This window comes from Fundulus heteroclitus, unplaced genomic scaffold (genome assembly GCF_011125445.2).
Source record: "Fundulus heteroclitus isolate FHET01 unplaced genomic scaffold, MU-UCD_Fhet_4.1 scaffold_65, whole genome shotgun sequence".
Lineage (NCBI taxonomy): Eukaryota > Metazoa > Chordata > Actinopteri > Cyprinodontiformes > Fundulidae > Fundulus > Fundulus heteroclitus.
In genome coordinates, this window is record NW_023397088.1 from 1,936,691 (window position 1) to 1,952,881 (window position 16,191).

Below are 16,191 nucleotides of genomic sequence, written 5' to 3' on the forward strand. Positions count from 1 at the left end.
TGTAGTTTTGATCTGAATCTGATGAAACTGGAAAGTTGATCTTTTTCTCTCTGGTTCATTTTCAGCCTGTAACCAAGAAATCTGAAATAAAGCTCAACTCTAAAGTTTTCAGGCTGCATGTTTGCTTCATTGTGATGCAGTTTCTGGAGGTTTTTCAGGATATTTTAGATGTTTTCTGCAAATGTTTGGGCAGCTCTGGTTATTTTATCTGTTGCTGCAAACAGCTCAGTGAGTAAATGATGGTTTCTTCAATCAGAGGATGAAGCTTTTCTTCATGATTTTATATCAAATATTTTTTATTTCCTTCTTTCTGAAGGTAAAATCTAAAAGTGAGTAAAGATAAAGTTTGATCTGCTCCAGCTTCTCCTTTGGTGAGCATGGAAACACTTTCTGCAGCAGCTCAGAGACTTTCAGATCTTGTTTGGAGGATTTTCTCTGTTCTTCCTGCAGAACGGTTCTGGTTCTGTTGGATCTGTGGCTCATCATGCAGCTCTGCTCTGCTGAGGTCAGAACATAGATTTTAATCCTGTTTAGGGACTGTGGGGGTAAAACCTTCACCTGCAGCTCCTCATGAAGTCCACTGTGGACGTTGAAGAAGGAAAGAAGATTTTCTCTTTTCATCATGAATTCAAACATGAATCATTTCCTTTTTTTCTCCTTTCCTGTCCGGACATTTCAGATGGACCAGAACCAGAAGCTGCTCTACAGAACCTGGATCCTTAGATCGTCTCCCTGTTACATAAATAACTTTAGAACCTGAGAAAGACGACATCTGGCATCCAAGCAGACAGGCAGAAAGATAGAAAATCATTTTAGATGTGTTGAATTTTAAAGTTAAAGTCGGGGTTAAAATGAGGAGTTATTAAAATGATTCATGCATCAAACAGGGATTACTAGATTTAGTCAAAACTGAGTTTAAAAGCAGAAGTTTAACAAGTTATCTGGATGCTTTGGTTCAGTTTCTAGCTTTAAAACATCCATTAGAATCAAACATCAGCAGGTCGTGTCTCACTTGATTGCCAATAAATGTTCAACGTCGTCTATGAAATGCAGATGAATGTTTTTGTCCTGACGTCTTTTCAGCAGCTCACTGATGACAGATTGTGGATCTGCAAGCCTGTTTCCAGAAGAACAAACTGATCAATGTGTAGGAAGGAGGCTGTTTTATGTGCATGTTGTGGTTCCAGCTTTGCTTTGTCGCATGCTTGGTGGATATTTGTGTGCATGCTTTTTGAAGGAGACACCGGTTCCTACTCCCTCCCTCTGGCCAGCGACTGATTCCACAGGTGTATCCCATCATGAGTGATGGGAGACAGGAAGAAAAGGGGCGGCCACAGCCAGTGACGGGAGGAGGAGAGAGAGACAGAGCGCCCGGCCGGCAGCCCAGATGTGATGGGGAGGAAGCAGCGGAGGCATCATCAGAGAATCGCCGTTTACCGGCACCGCGACGAGAACGAGCAGTGATGGGGACGCGGCAGATCCAGACTGGGTGGAGGCAGAAGTAAAGCCCGGGACCGGGAGCAGCGAGGCCGTAGTGGGGCCATGGTGAGGAGGCGCACCTGAGCCGGGACCTGTCGCTGACGTTGCTGCGCACGTTGGCTGGATGGAGGCGGAGCCATCCGAGCCAGGGACGAGGGCAGGATGGAGAAGAGGCTCGGGGGAGACGCTGGCCCCACCGGCTCTACCGCTGGATGGATAGCTGGGGGGTGGACTGCAGAAGGACGCCGAGCGGGAGCGGCTGGTCCTCGGTACCCTCTGACTGCTGACACCGCTGGAGCTTTTAGTTTTGCTGCTGCACTTTGGAACCATTTTAACGGGCCGTTGCACTTTTAGCAAAGCTTTTAGCTATCATCCACTGTACACTTTGTAGGCTTTATTTTTATCCTAGTAAAGTTGTTAAACTTTTAATCTTGTTGCTTTTAAATGCACTGCTCACCCCTGCGATGTCAAAGCTGTTTTATTCCTAGTGTGACTAGGTGGCGCTGTTGGACTCATTAGTTTTCTGTTGCTCAGAATAACATGGACACTACTCGGCCATCACCAATACATGAGAAAATAGAGGAAAAAACAGAGAATTCAGCATTTCTGGAAAGCATTTGAGGCTTTTCCATTTTTAACCACAGGTAATGACTTCTGCACAGATTAATGAACGCACCTTTCTCCACCAGTCATGTTCAACAACATTAATGGTATTTCATGGCGGCAGCAGCTCCACATACAACAGTTACGTCACGTTTGCTTTGCTGCTTTTGGATCCAAGTAAATTTGCAGCTTTGAAGTTGCTACAGTCCTGATCAATGCAGAAAACAGAGGTCGTCAGTCAAGATATTATAACTGGAACAAAATCCAGATTATCTCACAGAAACTCAGGATCCCAACACTTAACATCTGCAAATGCAGAAATCAGTTTGTTCTCTATCAGAAACATCATTTAGAGGCAATGAGGACTGATGACACAGGAATGACAGGAGAAATATGACAATATTTTCTCCCTTCAGTTGGTTTGGAGCCATCAGGATGTGACAGGAGATCTTCTTCTCCATCTTCATCATCCTCACAAACATGCTGCTACCATCAAGGCCTCTGTCACACTTCTTCCAGAGCTCCTTTTTCTCGCAAGGCCAAAGTTGGCATCCATTGTCACCATCATGGTGCCATCAGTCTGAAACAGAAACAGCAACAATCACTGATGAATTTCTGATTTGTCAGCACATTTTCTAATGAGATAATAAAGAACTTGGACGACATCTAAGAGAATATTCAACATGATCCTTGCATGAAGCTTTAATAGAAATCCTTTCTAAGAAATCTGCTCTGCAGTTTCTATCATGATGTCCAACCTTTGGACCTGCTGGGCCTGCTGTCCCATCATCACATTGGTCCCAAAGAGCCGCTAAGGTTCTTGGTCAGGAGTAGTAGTGACCAAACTGGGAAATGGATTCTCCACCAGGGCTCTGTAGAGCACGTTAACCTCTGGTAAAAACAGCAGGAGGATTTAAAAAGGTTGATTTAGTGTTGGGCCATTACGCAGGTTTTTAAGTTATTTAATGTTTATTAAATAACAATCCATCTGTTTATTGTCTGATGTGAAAATGCTTTAAAATGTCCATCATTGTAACATGACTTCAGTTTCCCTGAGTTAGTTCAGATATCTGAATATTTTTAATATTTACCATCTAATTTGCACTACATGTGAAATTTTTATTTTTTTAACTGATCTAAAAATCCTTAAATATGTATGAATATTTAGACTTTTAAAGAAATTAAACATACTTATTTACAAGTATATTTAACAAAAGTTGAATATTGTGAAACAGTTCTATTTTATCTGTCACTTATTCCAGAAAGTGAAACTCATAGATTTGTTACAGAGTGAAATTTTCAAGCCTTTTTTTCTTGTAATTATTCTAATTCTGGTTTACAAAGAATGAAAACCCAAAATTCAGTTTCATAAAATTAGAATCTTGTAAAAGCGTTAAATAATAAAACTCCTGGTGTCCCACCCTAATCAGCTAATTAACTCCAAACACCTGCAGCGGTTTCCTGAGCCTCTAAATGGTCTCAGTCTGGGTCAGTAGGCGACACCATCATGGGGAAGACTGCTGACTGGACAGAGGTCCAGAAGACGCTCACTGACACCCCCCACAAGGAGGGCAAGACACAAAAGGTCATTGCTGAAGAAGCTGCTGCTTCACACAGTTCTGGATCCAAGGATTCCTAGAAAGTTGAGTGGAAGGAAGAAGTGTGGTAGGAAAAGGTGCAGCAGCAGCAGGGAGAAGCGCAGCCTTGAGAGGATTGAAGCAGAATCCATCCAAGAATCTGGGAGCTTCATAAGGAGTGGACTGAGGCTGGAGTCGGTGTATCAGGAGCCGCCACACACAGACGGATCCTCCACATGGGCTACAAACGTCTGAGCTGGACTGAGGAGAGAAACAGCTGGACTGTTGCTCAGTGTCTGAAGTCCTCTGTTCTGATGGAAGGAAAGTTTGCACTTAAGTGGAAGAAATCTATGTAAAATATGAGTTTCATTTTCTAAAAGTTATCCAGGTGATTTATTGAGAATGCTGATCATCAATAAAAGCAACTGATATCTAAATCCTGAGCAGGACAACAGGAAATAATCTCCACTGGTGCAAGGACACAGTTTGGCGCTGTGCTGCAGAAACCAACTTGGCCGGTCTTCTAACACTGGAGATGGTGAGGAAAGAAAACCATTCAGTGGGTCTGCAGCTGGACGGCTGCTACCCTACATGATTTTACTGTGATTTAAAGAGTCTGAGCAGAATTAATTTACTTTTCATTGATTTTTTTTTCTGTTTATCATGACCAAAACTGTGAAGAAACTGTTAGAAATTGTCTTTTATGGCTAAACCTACACACGTCCTTAGTAACATTTAATTACTGAATTTACTTTTCTGCTGACTGAGGCTTTTTCCATGAGCTTACTGTGACTGTGCAGTGAAGCTAACTAAAAATAAAAACTGACTTTTAAGCTGTTAAATGTGGTTGAAAGGTTTTCCAGAGAGCAGAAATGAAGCGAATGTTGTGGCTTCAGCTGCTCCTCTGGATGTCACAGACACAGCGCCCCAACCTGGGAATGGCAGTCCTCCTTCTCACCAGCATCACGCAGACTTGATCACGCAGATCAGGGTTAGGAGTTAAGCTGTGGGTTAGGATTTAACCCGTGTGTGAAGGCTTAGCACTTTTCTTCCTTTTGGAATGTGTTAGAAACAGTTACTTAGGAAAAGTAGCCTGATTACTGATTATTCCTTTGAAAAGTAACTAAGTTACAAGACTGATTACTTAAATATAAAAGTAACTGAGTTAGATTACAAGTTACTTTATTATTTACTGTAACCCACATGGTTACCAGACCCATGTATGTAATTTAAAAGAAAAAGAGAAAAAAACTGTAGTTATTACCTCTTACCACATGGTGGCGCTTTGTATCAGGTCACCGCCAGTGAGCATAAACACTCACACTGATAGACCGAGCCGAGAGCAACACACCAGTTGAGCTAATTAGACTGAGTAAGAACATAAAGTCAAACTCATAAATTTACAATACATTTTCGTGTAGAGTGTTCATAAATCTTTCGTTATTAGGAGAGAGAATCTTATGAGCCTTGAGAGGAAGAGAGGAGCTGCTTCGACCACATATAAGCCCTCTGAACTCCGCTAAGAGTTGGGCTACGTGCTAGCATGTTAAGATGCTGGGCTTCGCTTATTAGCTTGTAGGAGTGAGGATGTTATTTGCTGAGGCAGTTTCATAAAACCAGTCGGAGTTATTATCCAATGTTTGACCCACCGTGGTACTGTGTATCATTGTGCTTTATGAAAAATAACTGAAAAGATGGCTATTTACAGTGCTAACGCTAATCGCGGGTAGCTTGCTATGCTAGCACAGGTAGCCTACAATGCTACTGTGTCATTAGACACAGAGAGAGATAAAATTTGATGGTAAGATGCAAGAACATTGTTCTTATGTACTGTTTTTGTGTACATAATGTGATTTATTTCATTGTGGTTATTCAAATACTCATGATGATTAAAAAGAGTGAATGGATAAAATGTATTCATGGTTAAAAAGGTTAAAAGACATAAAGTGTTCTAGTTAAAAAAGATAAATATTGATTTAAAAGCTGGTTATTGATACAAATACTGCTTTAAAAGACTGTGAAGTCCATTTGTGTTAAGAATATAAGTTCTTAATGTATAATTGTGTTGAAGTAACACTAAAGTTTTGTACACTATCATTTACAATGATTTGGTTAAGAAAATGCAGAGAATCAGAGTAAGAGTAGTGATGAATATAGTACTAATAGAAATTAGTTTCTGCACCATGTGTGTAGATTGGTTTTATATTTCTGCTGGATCAGGAATTGATCTACAGGAAGAATTCTGAGCCTTCCATGTTTCAGTGGCGACAGGAAAGGAGAACGGGATCAACTTCACAAGAACTGCAGACATCTTCCTACTTCTCTGATACAGATAAGCGCGCTCAATACGAACTAAAACCTACCCGGGTAGTAGAAGAGTAAATGAACAGACAACACATACACCACACAGAACAAAGCTTTTCTTCTGGCATCGAAGAAAAGGACACTTTTATTTTAACTTTTCTATTATATTTTTGTTTATCAAAGAGCTCTATTTTGTTGGTATTGTTTTAATTCTTTGTATTAAAAGAAATAATACTTGTTGAATGCAATAAATGATCATTGTTCAACTTCCACTCAGAGTCCAACTTTCTGAACCTAGAGAATGTGGTTTCTTCCTAACTTTGGGGTTAAAAGTGCTACATTACCTTTACAGCTGCCGGCAACGCCCCCCCCGCCCCCCTCACCATAAAGACCATAACCAGTTTAGCCAATACTCACTTTATTTGAAGCAAATTTTCATCAATAAAATTAACAACTTCTGAAATTTTAAGTTCAAATTAAGAACTTTAACTGAAAACAGTATGTTTTTAAAAAATATATATGAACAAAGACTGTCCCTTTTGACTTTGCCAAAATACTTTTTGAAAATGAATAAAAAGTATTTTTTAGCTTACTTAACATACATACTTTTTGAAAAAATAAAACAAAGACAGTCCTTGACTTCACAAAAAATACTTTTTCTTTAAATAAAATAATAACAGTCCCTTGATCCTGATATATTGAACAGCTTATATTGTAAATGCAAAATTTGCCATTTATAATCAACATTGTTTAAACTGTTTTTTAATCTAGCTATTATTAAACCTTTCCAAGAGAACAGCAAACATTTTATAAACACTGAACCTGTTATTTACAGCATTAGAGCAGCAAAGTGTGGTTCTACAAAAGAGCAACAGCTTATAACACCAAATGTAACCTCTATTGTCTGCATTTGTTTCTTTGTTTTATTTTTATTCTGTAATGGCTAGAAGTGAAACAGTGGAGTGGTGCCATTGAACCAGTGGTTGTAGCTCATTAACAGAAGTTTTTCAAACGTCTTATCAGAAAGTCTATTTCTCCTAGGCGTGAGCAGCAAACCTCCAAGACTGAAAAGCCGCTCCACAGGAGCACTTGATGGGGTTGGAGTGTTATACTTCAAGAAAATATTCTTTCTGTTTGAAAACTGATGCAGAATGTGAAGGTCATATGCTGAGCTCAGGTAGTCCATGACTTCCTTTTCTGCAGAGTAGGTGTCATCCTCTGGCTCCACCTCAAAGGAGAAAAAGTCCATCTCACCTTGGCTGGCAGATGTGGAGGCCACACCTGGAGGACTCTGTGCAGCAGGAGCAGTTGGTAGAAGTTCTTTTACTAGATCCTTCCTACCTGCAGCTCTAAGCCATCCAAGTTTAAATTTGGACAACTGGCAGCTGTGAGAAGATCATCTTTGTCATCCAGCACAGCAGCAAAACCAATATGGATAGCCTGAAAAATATAATAGATTCTGTATGTTTATGGCTATAAGGCCAAAAAGTAATTTCAATGTATTACTTGTACTGTGGGATCAGCATCATGGATCAAATTCTGTTTTAGGTTACTTATTAAAATTTGTATTAATTTTATCTTCTTATCCCAGAATTGCAATGACACTGAATATTCTGTTCCATATTCATTAGCAGTGTAAGATGGAACATGCCTTCACTGTGGCATCTGGAAGGCCTGCAGTCATCCTGGAGAGGACATCTTTACCTGCCAGGGTCCTCTGCATCAGGACTTCAAGTGTGGCCAGTAAAGTCCCACATGGGCAGTCACCTTGCAGAATGTCTAGGGCTGCAGTCATAGGCTTCATGACAGAGCAGTATTCATGGAGGAACTGCTACTCTTTGTCTTTGAAACACTTAACTCCCAGCTTGGTGCACAGCATGTTCAGCTCACTCATGGGCATTTCTATGATTCTATTCACAGCATCAGAAAATGAATTCCACCTTGTGGATGTTGGTAGCAGCAGCTTTCTTTCACTGACTTCCTCCACTGCTTCTGATGCAAGGCTAGATCTCCTTGATTTGGTCCAGAGAGCTGTGCATGTTGCTGCTCCTGAACACAGCCTTGCTCTCTGCATTGCTTGTTAAATATTTCTCCACATCATTGGTGGAAATGATGTTTATGGTGTGTGAAGCACATCTGCGGTGGGGTGGGAGACACAGCTGGCCGTCACTTTGGTTCTCAGCTGAGAGGATTTCTGACACATCCCAGAAAATGACAGCATCGTCTGTGGAAGTGGACTCTTCCTCCCCCGTCTCCTCCTCATCATCATCATCAGACTCTTCAGCTGGCCGATAAACTTGAAACGCTTTAACAAAGTTGGATCCGTTATCGGTCACTGTTGCAGCTACTTTGTTGAGTAATCCATAAGAAGAGTGGATGTTTTCCATTTCTGCAGCGATCACATCATACGTGTGTCTACCGTGAATTCTCCGACATGCTGATGCAGCCTTGTTGCGCTCCGATGTGGATTTACTGATCCAGTGGAGCGTTAGGCCCAGATAGCTTCTGTTGTTAGCAGACCAGATATCAGCAGCAGTGGAAACAAAGTGGACATCTTTCAGCGCAGCTTTTAGACTTCTCTCCATCTCTGCATTCTCCTTCTCCAGGTCAGATGAAAAGGATGTTGTGTGGGGCAGCTCGGCACTGATAGTGGTAGGAATCTGGTTTATGACGGCACCAAACGAGGGCCAATCAACAGTGTTTAAGGGCAGCATTTCTTCAACAACATATCGCCCAACCAACTTCTTCAGCTCTCCACCACTTACTGCTTTGGCAGCGAAGTGCAGCTTTTGTTGTTTGGCTGGCAGGGGCCCTCCTGCAGTCACGGCTCTTTGCTTGGAACCACCTGCAGTCAAAGCCGCTTAGTTTGACTGCGCTGTGCTGTGAGGTCAAAGGTTACTTCAGGTTTGACGTTGTGTTTTTGAAGCTGGATAACACTTTGTCACCAGCACAGAGAGTACAACCAACCTTGATATTATCATCTTTAGATGACACAAACTCAAAGTAAGGACTATATTTCCAGCTGGAAAACGCACACCTTTCCTCTCCCTGCATTGTTATTGACGTGTGTGTCACCGGTTGCGTCTTTCCTCGTGTGGTGGAGGTGACGCAACGTCACTCTCAGAGAAGCAAACCATTTTCCCCCCAAAGTAAAATCACCAAAAAAGTAACGTAGAGTGGATTGGATAAGGAATTTTAATCTGATTACTAGTTTGGAAAAAGTAACGCGTTTGTTTGATCTTCATTAAAAAAGTAGGCACAATAGAGTAACGCGCTACTAAGTAACGCGTTCCTGGCATCACTGCTTAGAAATCAGCTGTGTGGGCATATCTCTACGTTTGTTGGTGAGAGCGTGCGTCACGTGGTGCGCACTGGGCCATGGTGTGGATGGATGCGCTGTTTCTGTGCGCCACACGCATCATGTGGTAGGAGTAGTGTTGGTGTGGCTCAGGTGCGCTGATGGTTTGTGCGCCGCCTCCACATAGAATCCTGCAGACGCCCCAAATTCATGGAAGCTGCTTAACAACAAAGTTTACTTTGACGGAGAAAACAAGGAAATGGACACAAGCGTTTATTCATTTCAAGAACTGATTTCCTGTTAATCATCTGGCGGTTAACGAGCACCGAGTCTGTGACGTCACCGCAGCACGCAGGGTTTCTAGATGCGGAGCAACAGACGGCGGAGCCAGTTCACATCACTTCGCTAAAGTTAGAAAGATATTCACAGATTGGGCTTTTCCGGGTCAAGAACTCATCGGAGGATCATTTCTTCTACAAAGCGACACCTCTCTGCAACCACAGCAAGGCAGACAGTGAGCTACAATCGTAGTTTCCTCAAAACGAGTCTCCCACCGCGCTGGGAGAATTACATTGGACTCTATGCAGAGCTCGCTGCTCCGCAGATGCTTAGGGACCGTCTGCAAATTGAAGCACCAGAAGAATAATGATGGAGAAATATTCAACAGACTGATACAGATGAATAAAGCTAGAAAGTCAGATCAAGGAGAAAGGCAATCGTTTAATACAAAACACGAGACACTAGCCTTAACCAGCATAGCAGTCATTTTAACACGTGGGGAAACAAAACATTAAAAGAGGCCAAAACATTCAATTTTAGCACATTTATAAATGTTTCACACATGAAATTTAACCAGAAAATCACAATTCTCCATGTGGTCAGCTGTCTTTAGTTTGAATCTAGAATCCTAAAATGCTCTAAACTGAATAGTGGAATGAAGTGAAAAAAGCCGAGCTAAAAAACGAGCCGGTGGAACGAAGCACATCTAGCATAAAAATCTGAGTAAAATCTAAATGACTGAGTGATTTAACAAGGACTCATCCAGGAGGTCCCAGAGGAACCAGAACAACATCTGAAGCTCTGCAGGACTCACTGCCTCAGTTAAGGTCAGAGGTCAGGATTCAACAATTAGAGAGAAACTGGGAAAAATGGCCTCCATGGGAGAGGTCCAAGACCAGAACCACTGCTGACCCAGAAGAACCCAAAGACCCGTCTCACATTTACCAAAAACATCTTGATGATCATCAAGACTTTTGGGGAAATATTCTGTGGACTGATGAGACATTTTCAGTTTTATTAGATAAAGTTATTCAGTGTGAAAAAGTTTCCACTAATGAGCCTGGATGTGCTGCTTTGTGTTGATCTGCCAAATAAAATCCCAATAAAATCAGCAGTTTGTGGTGGTCAGCTGATAAAATGAGACAAAGTTTAATGGGGTGTGAATACTTTAGCAGGGGCCTGTATTGTAACTAAGTTTGCTAGCAGGACTCTGCAGCAGGTGATGGATGTTGAGCAGCTGATGTGTGGATGAAAAGCCAGAGAAAATGAATGTGCTCAGCTTTGATGGTGTGTAAACTTTCCTAGCAGCAGAAGCAGTTGAAGGTTTTCTCTGAGCAGTGAGCAGACTGCAGAGTTGGACTGAAGGGAGACTCTGAAGTCTGAAGGTAGAACCGTTAGAAATAAGACGCTGCATTTTAGGAAGAGAAGAGCTGCAGTTCTAACAGCCCTGATGTTAGATAAAACTCCATCTTTAATCCAGCAAATAGAAATCTCTGCTTCTGGGAGTCAGAGGAAGCTGAAAGCTGGGAGCTTCTAGAATGGGGAGCAAAGCAACATGGAGGCTCTCAGAAATGTTTCCATCCTTCAGCTTTTCTAGCCCAGTTCCAGCAGCTCAACATGAAGCCAGATGGAGATTTGGCCAAAGAGCCGACCGCTTGTCATTGTTCATCATTTAGAAATCAGACTGTGAGGACATCACAGAGCTGCAGTCATCACACGACACCAGAACCCAGCAGAACCCAGAGAAGAAGCAGCAGCCGTGGTTCTGTTATGGATCAAGGTACCGTGGTCCATGAAAGGCTCATTAAAACAGAACCTTAGAAACTAGAGAATGGGCTTTTACTGCAGAAAAGTTTACAGTCCTAACAGAGTTTCATTTAAAGACGTTTTGGTTCCAGGCGGTTCTGTAGGAGTCGGACCCTGGAGCGGGCTCAGGAACCCGACTGCAGGTTGAGGTTGTTCAGTAGAATCCAGTTTCTACCAGTGAGTTCTGTGGTGCTGCTCGGTTGGCCTTTAACTTTTTAATCTCTAAACCTTAACAAGGATCAGATCTGCGGTGAGTCTGGACTGAGATCTTGGAGAACGGTGGAAATGCTGCGGTGAAACCAGAACTTTGGCTGTTTTTTGGACCCAGGGAGAATATTTGCTCAGCGCTGAACTTCCACTACATGCAGGAATTTGCTGAGACGTTTGGTCGCTCAGTGCTGCTGCAGGTTGAGATCTAGAGGGCTGTGGGCCACCATGAGGGCATTTATGGCCAGGGAGAAAACACACAGCACGCTGCTGTTGGCATGAAAGGAGGGAAAACAGGAAGGAGGCACCGTTCTGGACCCGCTCAGTTCCCACAACAGTTCTGGTTCTGTTTGCTTCACTGTTAACCGTCATCTCAACATATTATTGTCCTTTTCCATCATTAACTTGGTTCTAAAAAGTGTTGCTTTAGTGAACATAGTTCTGTGACGTAGAACATGAAGCTGTTACTGATTAGAGAAAAGAAACGCTTTAACCCAGAGATGGAAATCTGATCAATATCAATAAATCAATATCAATAAATCAATATCAATAAATTAATATAAAATGGACAACAAGTTAAAGAAAGCAACATATTCCTCCTAGAATCATCCCTGCTGTGTTTTTCTCTGCAATGAAACGTTTGTCAGGAATAAATCTGTAATTTTCTCCAATCTGGAGGCAGAGGCTCTGTTTAAAGGAAGTAAATATCTGTTCTGTAGCTGTTTTACCTCCACATGTCCATTAGAAGATTTGCTGCTTCTACCTGGAAAATAGACGTCTATTCTGAGCCTGTTTTTCTATCCAGCTCTGTGGACCAGAACCCAGCCGCTGTAGAACCTGTGATCAATAACTAAGATTCATATTTTCATCTGTAAATCTCAGTTTATTAGTATGTTCCATATTTCCACTGATGGCGTTATTACTGCTGTGTTACTAGTCTGTTAGATGGAGTCATTAAGGTGGTTCAGCTCACTGGCTGATAACAGCCTGACTGACTTTAAAACAAATAGCAGCTGCTTCTAAAACCTGCAGAGGTTCTATCAGATCGGTTCTGGTTCTATATGGATCTCCTCAGGAGAACCTTGACTGCTCATTTTATAATAAATATGTTAGCTAAAGGTTAGCGGGCAGCTGCCATGTGGAATAAAAAGACAAAGATGCAGGAAGGTTTGGTTTAATATGTGTGTTAATCAGCTGATAGGACCATTTGGACCAGAACTTTTAGCTTTCAGAACCAGAACAAAGCAAATGAAAGCACTAAACCCTGTTGATAATGATGGAAATATGTTGCAGTTGTTTATTGTCCTAAAACCTTAATACCATCCGACCAGAACCATGTATTGATTTGGCTAAAGGAGCAGAACCTGGCTGGCTGGTTCTGGTCCAGTTCTAGACATTAAATAATGATCCTTGTCTGAGGAATGTGGAAACCATCTCCTGCTGCCTTTGGTTTGTTTCCCCAGAACCTTTGAACAACTTTAAAATATTCTTTATGAAGTTAAATGTTTAACTTTATTTTTCATGAACTTTTAAACACAAATATCATCTTTAGCTTTGAACGGATCCAGAACCGATCAGAATAAAAGCAGATTCAGAACCAGGAGCTCAGCTTTTAGCTACTTTGTAGACATGATTCTGGGAGGAAGATTTTTTAATAAAGTTCAGTTTTTTCCAGTGTTGCTGCTCATGTGCATTTAAGAAGCTAAATGAGAGACGAGGGGAACCGGTTCTGCTGCTCAGACGGACTCTGGACTCCCCAGCAGAAGAGAAAACAGAGCAATAGTTAGAAAAGCAGTTCTCACTAACTTTCCAGCTGCAGACCTTGCAGAGGGAAAAAGTCCAAATGGTGGAGTGATGAAAAAAGAGGCAAAGCAGCGACTTGTTCCATCCTCTGATGATTAGAAATGAAAGCAGGAAAATCTGCAAAGTGCTTCTTTAGGATCCTGTTCTACGGCTGCAGCTTCTATCTGCTAAATATCTGACAGTTTGGCTTCTAAAGCTTTTGTAGACGAGGTCTAAAGGAAACTTTCTCACTTCTGTGGCTTTATTTTCTGGTTGAACTTTGCTGGTTTTAGGCAGGTTTCTTTCCTCCAACACTTGATGCTCAGACCAGAAGGTTAGCTCTGGTTGCTCAGAGCTCGCTGAGGATCAAGGACGTTTGAAGATGAAGACGTGACTTTATTGACATGTTGATGGAAATAAATGACTATTCTGAATTAACAAGGAGGAGATGGGTGGTCTTCATTAATCAGCATTTATTGGATCCTTGCAGGGAGAACAGAACCAGTCTGTGGAAGATGTTCAATCTGCTCTAACTAGACAGAGAAATGTTCTTTTCTAGATCTGGCTCACTAGAGGCAGCCTTCAAGAGCGACTCCCCGACGCCTGCAGCTTTCCTTTCTGCCTACCGCTATCTGTGCTCCTCAACCTTGGCTCTCTCTCTGAGACTAAACACAATCAGGCCTTCAACCGCGCAACATAGATTGAATCCTTTTGTCAGGCTGTTGGCATTTAGAAAGCAAGGATAGGAGAGAAACTTTACTCAACATAACAGTTTGAACTTTTCTATCTGAGCAACAGATGATTGATTTGCTCGTTTAAATAGTGACAGTGATGGTGGAGAAGATCCTCCAGGCTGGGCTCTGTGAGGTCAAAGGTCAGGTAGGTTACAGCAGGGAAATCATGATCCCCAAATTGCTGAATATTTGCAGCTTTTCCATCTTTTTCTGACTGCGTTCAGTTCAGATGATCTTTTAGTTCCTTCCTGCAGAGATCTGAACTTTCCTCCATGATTCCTGTCTGATTCCAGCAGAGCAGCAACACAGATGATGGTTTAAAGACAAACTGAAGCAGATGCAGACAGGAAGGATTGATGGCTGCAGTTAGTTGGTGTGGACAGCAGGTGGCGCTGCTGCATGGCACACAGAGGGAGAGCAGCAGCTTCCTGCAGGGACACATGCTTCGTACGTCGCTAACTCAGTTAGCTGGATTTGATTGTTGATCGTTTGGTTCTTCGAAACTCATCATGGGGTCCGTTCTTCGTACGTTGCTTAAAACATTCATCGAGATCAAATGAGACATCCAAGATGATTTCATCCGGCTAATCCTGATCCGGCTAATTGGGTTCTTTGAACACACCTGTTGTTTATGATTAGTATGGCTGGATTGAGTTATCTGAGACAACTGCGCGTTCATGCGTTTGTTTAAAAGGGGAAATGTGTCGATAGTAGAAACAATGATCAGCAGCGCTGCTATTGGCTGTTCAGCATGGCCAAAGAACGCCCACAGTTTTTCTCTCAAGCAGAACACGAGCTTTAATGGAAGGTTATGCCGAATTTGAGTCATTAATTAAAACCATGACTTCAAAGAAAAATTTCGTTGTGATAATCAAGTTTAACCATGACTTTAGGTCGGACTTGGGTCATCATAGTGTGCGTTACCCCATTGTGTCAGCATGTGCCAAGAGGAATGCACTACAAACATGAGGCCTCATGACCAATTCAAAAAGGTTCTGAATACGGCTTTTCATCTAGGCCAACAGTTTAGTTTGGTGTAAATATTTACCATTTTTGACTTATTTTCCTAACCTAAATGCTAAATGTTTATCATCAGTTGCTATACTTTTACTTGTAATCTGATTAATAAAACATAATTCTTAATGCAGTCATCCAGTAATCATATTTTGAATGAGGAATTACTCAAGAGCAAACATTTAATTGTTTAATAGCAGTACTGCTGAACATTTCTTACAAACAAGTTACGGTTAAGAAAGTAACCTTGCTACAATATTTTAAAAAAAGTAGTTTGTTGATATCTCATCTATATGTCTGAATGATTTGCATCATGTTGTCTCACAAGTTGCAACCTAGTACTCTGAGACGCAGTTCAATGTTTGTACTATTTATACTGTGTAGCCTCACTGCTGTCAGTAACAAGCATTTCAGACAATTTCAATGTACAATTTGTTACGTATTACTGTTAACTGTTTGTTCTTTTTTAAAACAAAATTTTTGCATTTAGGGGATATAAACCTGGGGGGAAAAAGATCTGAAATTGAAAAAAAAATTGAAGCTGTAAAAAAAAAAAATAGCTTTTATTCTGAACTGAAAATACTTCCACAATCAAATCAGTGTTTTGTTAAAACTGGAAAAAACACTTTATTTATGTTGAATAGATGAGTATCTCTTTTCAAAATATAGACAGAACACGTTTTTAAATTAAATTTTCATTTTTCAAATTAACAAAACTTTTGGCTTTAATTTAGCTTCATAGAACACACCCAGCTCAGAACTGAAACTGAAAGTTCTTCAGAACTTTTTTTCATCGGTTCTGGACTCCATTTTTGTGGAGCCATCTGTGGCATTGACGGTGTGTCTGCCGGGTGAGTCCTGGTTCTTTTTAAACTGTGTCGGTTCCGTTTTAAAGCTTTTTTATGTGTTTTCGGGTCGTGGAAGAGAGAAAGGACCGAACCCTTCCGTCTCAGTGAGAACCAACTTTTGTTGAAACATTTGTAAGTGCGAGTCGGTTAAAATGTGCTGTGACGTCATAAAACTGAGTGATATTCCTCCCGTCCCCTTAGAAATAAATGTAGTGATCAAGGATGTACGACTGAATTAAATACAGGGGAGGAGAAACATA

The 16,191-nt window shown here is 41.4% G+C and overlaps 1 long non-coding RNA gene across 1 annotated transcript; it reads left to right on the forward strand.

Moving 5' to 3' along the window:
* The first annotated feature begins 4,328 nt into the window (after nt 1–4,328).
* Nucleotides 4,329–6,229, forward strand: LOC118561519. Its single transcript, XR_004930102.1, has 2 exons — nt 4,329–5,031; nt 5,107–6,229. It is a non-coding gene; the product is annotated as an uncharacterized LOC118561519 (long non-coding RNA).
* The last annotated feature ends 9,962 nt before the right edge of the window (nt 6,230–16,191 follow it).